The 5,819-nt window shown below is 43.7% G+C and overlaps 1 pseudogene across 1 annotated transcript; it reads left to right on the top strand.

Moving 5' to 3' along the window:
- The first annotated feature begins 3,460 nt into the window (after nt 1-3,460).
- LOC147625824 (alpha-1,6-mannosyl-glycoprotein 2-beta-N-acetylglucosaminyltransferase pseudogene) lies at nt 3,461-5,443 on the top strand (annotated as a pseudogene). The gene has a single exon (XR_015268734.1). The product of XR_015268734.1 is annotated as an alpha-1,6-mannosyl-glycoprotein 2-beta-N-acetylglucosaminyltransferase pseudogene (transcript).
- Nucleotides 5,444-5,819: the final 376 nt, after the last annotated feature.

The raw sequence follows: 5,819 nt of genomic DNA, 5'->3' as shown, positions 1-5,819 counted from the left end.
GTGAATTCGGAGTTCTGAGGCCTGTGGTAGCTCCTATTTCTAGGGGTTCCATTGTTTCTCCACTTACGCTTGTATTTCATGGCTTATTATTCCCAAAGCTCCTTGTTGGAGGTGGATTCAAAGGAGTCTAGCCTTCTCAACTAGGGTTCTAGAACTCTACTAAGTGTTGGTCGTTTACTAGGATCGAAGACTTGGTGGGTTGGTTTAATGTGGTATAATTGACTGTAATGCATTTCCAATAATTGGTCCAGATCAGGTTCGCATCAAAGGTCCCTTGTGTTTCTGGATCAGGTCTGAGAATGATTCTAGATTTTTAAAAAATTGCTACTAATCTCATGGCTTAGGTTCACTCCTTTAGACTCATGTCTCCAAGCTCATGTCTGTAGGTTTATGTGCTTGCGCTCACATCTACAAGTTCACATGCCTAGGCTCACGTCTCTAGGCTTATGTCTCTTAGTTCACGTATCTAGGCTGACATATCCAAGTTCACGTGTCAGTTCACATATGTAGGTTCACACCTCTTGACTCACATCTACATCCTCATGCCTTTTTTGTATGAGCTCGGCTCACATACTTCCCTTGTATGAAATGAGCCTACCTAAGACACAAAAATCTAGGAAGTGGGCCTATGACAACGTTGGTATGCAATTATTAGGTAATAAGTGTACTTAATTTCTCTCAATAATTACAAAGGACAAGAATTTTCCTTGGAATTTGTAGTCGGTACAAATTGTATGATAAGAAAATCCTCCAAGGACATGGGTAGGTGTGTTCGTATAGGTCTTTATGGCCATAATACAATTTGTAGTCGGTACAAATTGTATGATAAGAAAATCCTCCAAGGACATGGGTAGGTGTGTTCGTATAGGTCTTTATGGCCATAATAATTGGTACGTACTATATTAAGTATACTTACCCCATGCTCATATCTACAAGTTCATGTGTCCAAACTCATGGCTCACATGTCCAGGCTCACAGCTCATTTCTATCAGCTCACGTGTCTATATTCACATATTTTTGTGTAGGATTGTGGGGGTTGACGTCCCCTATATTAGGTACACCTATCCCTAGGCTCACGTCTTCAAGTTCACGTGTCCAGACTTATGGCTCACATGCCAGATTCACATCTTTTTACGTGGAACTGTGGGCTCATGTCCCCTACCCGAGACCTTATTTGGAAGGTTTTTGGTGGTTTTATGATTTTTTGGACTTGATGGGGTGAGATCAAGGATCTGAATCTTTATTAATTGTTGTGTTACAACTAATTAAGGGCGACCTTTGTGGTTTTTTAGGCTTGATGGGGTGAGATCAAGGATCCTAGTCTTGATAAATGGTTGTGATACAACTAATTAAGTGTTTTTAATTTTTTTTGAAATTTGGTTTTGCATGCTTTTACTCTACCAATTCAACAATGCATGAACAAATTATGAAAAAATATGAAATGCATGAACAAAAATTGAGAATTTCTCTCTAATTTAACCTAATGGAGCTCAATGTTCATGTTTTCAGAGTAGATTCCACTCTTAATCACAATTGCTAAGCTAATTCTTGGGTAAAGGTAATGAGATCCAACCTTCTTGGGGTCCAATTTCATGCAAATCACCAAAAAACCAAGGTTTTGCCTTAAAAATAGATAAATATAGAATGTCCTAATGCAAAATAAACTTCAAATCGAAATCAAACACACAAACAAACACATCCAATGGCTCCAAAACCATAAGTTTTTCTTTGTGTGGCCTCCTAATCAACAATGGGTGCAATAATGGATGATCCCAATACATTGGAATGGACATAAAGATAGAGCTAAACCCTAGTCTAGTCCCCAATAGCGACATTATATATGTCAAGTCAAGATCTTACCTTAGCCTTATTGATGTATGTGTCATTGGGTTTTTCCTTAGAGTCATAATTTGTAACTTCCCAATGTGGGTACATTGGCTCCTCTGTCATGTTGTGACATCAAAATGTACCTTTGACAAAGGGGTAAAGGGAGAGATCTCAATGCCCAAATGGAGGCAAGAAGAAATGGTCCTTCATGATGGTTCTCTTTGACAAAAAGCAAGGGAAGAGGAAACTAATCGAAGAGGGAAACCTACAATCAAATCTATTCAAGCATGAATTCAAAAGCATACAAGCAAGCAAGAAGAGGGAAGAAGGAGAGCTGACAAGTAAACTATTGCAAGGGAATGATTGTGTATTGCTTATGTTAATAAGTGACTAGTTTTTACACTAGGTTGACCAAACTTAAAAATGGTTTGACCTCGATTACTAGTCTAATAACTATGTACACTAAGTCCATAGACTTTACCTATTTGACATTAAGCTGGGGTAAGGCTGGTTTACATGTTCCAGTGTAGTCTTACAAAAGATAAGTGCCCATTCGTGCAAGTAAGATGGTAAAGCACCTTACAGTAGGTCAAGCAAGCAAAACCATATGAACCAACAAAGTGGTTAATAGATGCATAGTTTTTATGCGACTTGACAACAATCCAACAACCTCCCATAATAAAGAGTAAGAAATTAATAAAATTGAATCTCATGGAGCCACATTTTCTCTAAGTGGATTCGTCTCTAGTCTTTGCCACATGGTTTCTTATAGCCAAAAATGTAATTGGTTGTCAATATCAATCCATTGGCTCATTGTCTCCTCATGGTACATCACACCATTCTAGCCTCATCAAGGAAGTGAATAGATCAGGTAGTGATATAGTATCATGTGTTAAAAAACTTAGTTAACTCCTCTTTCCCAAGGGATAATCCTATGTGTGGGAATGAGTACTCTTAAAAAATTTCAAAACTTGGCCAATCCATTCACACCCACAAAACCGCAAGTTTACACATGTGCTATCCAATTTATGGAAACCTGCACTCGTGCAAATAACAATATTGTAAGACACATAATCTATGCATGAGCATTCTCGAGGCGAGAGAGAGAGAGAGAAAAAATGTAAAAGCATAAAAGTGTCTGCAAAGTACTTTGAAGAGAGCACTAGAACCTTAATATGACTGTAAAGCGCTTTGAAGAGACCTTAATATAAAAGCATAAAAGTGACTGCAAAGCACTTTGAAGAGAGCACTAGAACCTTGGCCAATCCATTCACACCCACAAACCTCACATGTTGATATGCTATCCAAGTTATGGAAACCCGCACTCTTGCAAATAACAATCAATGCAAGGCACATAATCAATGCATGAGCATTTGAGGCGAGCGAGAGGAAATCACTTTGAAGAGAGCACTACAACCTTAATGTGGTGGGAAGCCTTCTAATCTCAACAACCCCAAAATTTGTTCTCAAGGGCTCATCTTAAACCTCCATTTCTATGTGGAGAGATTTTTTTTTTTTTGTATTGCAACAAGTGATATTTTTTTAAAAAATTTATTTTTAGTGTGGAAAGGATAGGCATGAAGAGCCCTTCCCACCTCACTATTATTTTTTGTAAACTTAGCGTGGGCAATTTCTTTTCAAGGTTGAACTCTTTACATAACCACATCTCACACATGTTCATGATAAGAAGTGGTTCAGCCGCGCAGAATGAGCTTGGGCAGCAGCAGGCGCCTCCTCCCATGGAAGCTGCCCACGACACGGCGATGCTTCATCATCGCGTCGCTGCAGATCGCGTTCCTCCTCGCCCTTTACCTGCTCTTCTTGAGAAAAATGCGGCCGCACAACCCTTCTTCGCAGGCGGCCGCCTTGGCGGCCCTGTGTCCCGATCTCCACCTACGCGAAGAAGTAGAAGAATTGGGCGAGTTCCCTTGGCTTCGCCGTAACGTCTCGATGCCGGAAAACGATCTGTCGAAACTGCTGCAGCGACGGAACGGGCTGCCCCCGCGCAACCGCGATCTGTTCCCGAACCTGCCGACGGACCATTTGGTGCTTGTGCTTTACGTGCACAACCGCCCTTCCTACCTGCGCGTGGCGGTGGAAGGGCTCTCCAGAGTGGAGGGCATCTCGGAAGCTCTGCTCATCGTGAGCCACGACGGCTTCTTCGAGGGGATGAACGCCGAGGTGGACAGCATCCGCTTTTGCCAGGTGAAGCAGATCTTTGCGCCTTTCTCCCCGCACATCTTCTCCGGCGAGTTCCCGGGCATCAGCCCCGGCGACTGCCGTGACAAGGAGGACGCCCGCCACTGCAAGGGCAACGCAGACCAGTATGGCAACCACCGAGCCCCCCACATCGTCTCCCTCAAGCACCACTGGTGGTGGATGATGAATACTGTCTGGGACGGCCTCCGTGAGACTCGTGGCTACCATGGCCACATCCTCTTCATCGAGGAGGATCATTACCTCTTCCCTAATGCATACCGCAACATCCAAACCTTATCAGTCATCAAAGCCTGCAAGTGCCCCGCCTGCTACATGGCCAACCTCGCTCCTGCGGATGTTACTTCCAAAGGAGAGAGGACACAAAGTCTCATAGCAGATAAGATCGGCAATGTTGGCTATGCCTTCAACCGTACCATCTGGAGGAAGATCCATGCCTATGCGGAACAGTTCTGCAATTTCGACGACTACAACTGGGACATCACTATGTGGTCAGCTGTTTATCCCAATTGGGGAAATTTGATCTACACCTTGCGAGGGTCTCGGCCAAGTGCACAGCACTTTGGCAAATGTGGACTGCACCAAGGGAAAAAGAACGGGCAGCCTACCTGCTTTGATGAAGGCGGACAGCCCCCAGCCGTGGAGGAAGAGGACATGGTTCCCAACATCAACCCAGATTGGGTTGTTAGGCGCAACACCATTAAGGGTTACAACCGCGGATTTAACGGATGGGGTGGTTGGGGTGACTCAAGGGATCGGAGCCTGTGTCTTGATTTTGCCTCCATGTACCATTCAGGTATCACTGTATGACCTCAAAAAGTCATTCCTGTGTCTTGATTTTGCCTCCATGTACCATTCAGGTATCATTGTATGACCTGGGCTTACTTACAGAAGCCATTTAGTGAAGATGACCATCTAGAGCAGCACCTCAGCCATGTATACTAAAGGCATATGCCCACTACTTGGAGCTGGGTATCCTCTCGAAGATGAGCATGGAATGAGGGTTTCTGGTATTGTGACCAGCCATTCCACCCTCAGGTCACAATACCACCAGTGGTGTTTGCCATGGTGGCAGCTTCTACTTGCTTCTGCACAGGTTGGAATATTTAGTTACAGTGGTTGGCCATTGGTGGAATATTTAAGAAGAAAATAACGAAGTGTGGAAAAGCTTTGCAAATTTAAGAGTGTGTGCCGAAGAATGCAGGTTTTGACACATTACTGGTTGCTTTGGTGGTGTTTGAGCTATAGTTGGGAAGGGTTGTTCACAATTACCACCAGTTGGCGATCAGCGGTCTTGTGTGAGATTGCTCCTACATTGCTTAGTTTTTTTTGTGTGACTGCTTTGTGTAATTGTCGGTCTTATTTCCACAGCATATATGGAAGGTGTCTTGTAAACTCAGCTTAGTGTGTTTTGATGTGAGAAATCAGCCCTTGTGGTTCTGGTGCCACAAGTGATAACAACTTTTAGGGGAGTGATTGCAAGAGGGGATTAGGCATGCCATGGCAAGTTATTCTAGGAGCACCTATTAGACATGTGGAAGAGCCGCCCAAAAGAACCGCCAACAATGCGGAAAAGGACGACGGATGGCCTAGCTTGGCCAAATGATCTCCCCACCCCCAAATCCCGGTGTCCACCATAAGTGGGGGATAAGGGAGACCATGAGTTGTAGTGCCCCATATAGAAGGGCCGTCAAGACCGAATCCTAGCATGTGGGATAGAAGCTAATGACATGGCAGTGTAGGAGACAAGGGTGGCGAATTTCAATGCCAACACC

The sequence above is a fragment of the Cibotium barometz genome, chromosome 23 (genome assembly GCF_041138505.1).
Source record: "Cibotium barometz isolate CiBa-2024 chromosome 23, ASM4113850v1, whole genome shotgun sequence".
Lineage (NCBI taxonomy): Eukaryota > Viridiplantae > Streptophyta > Polypodiopsida > Cyatheales > Cibotiaceae > Cibotium > Cibotium barometz.
Note: the sequence above shows the minus strand (reverse complement) of the source record. Positions and strands in the feature narration are given on the sequence as shown.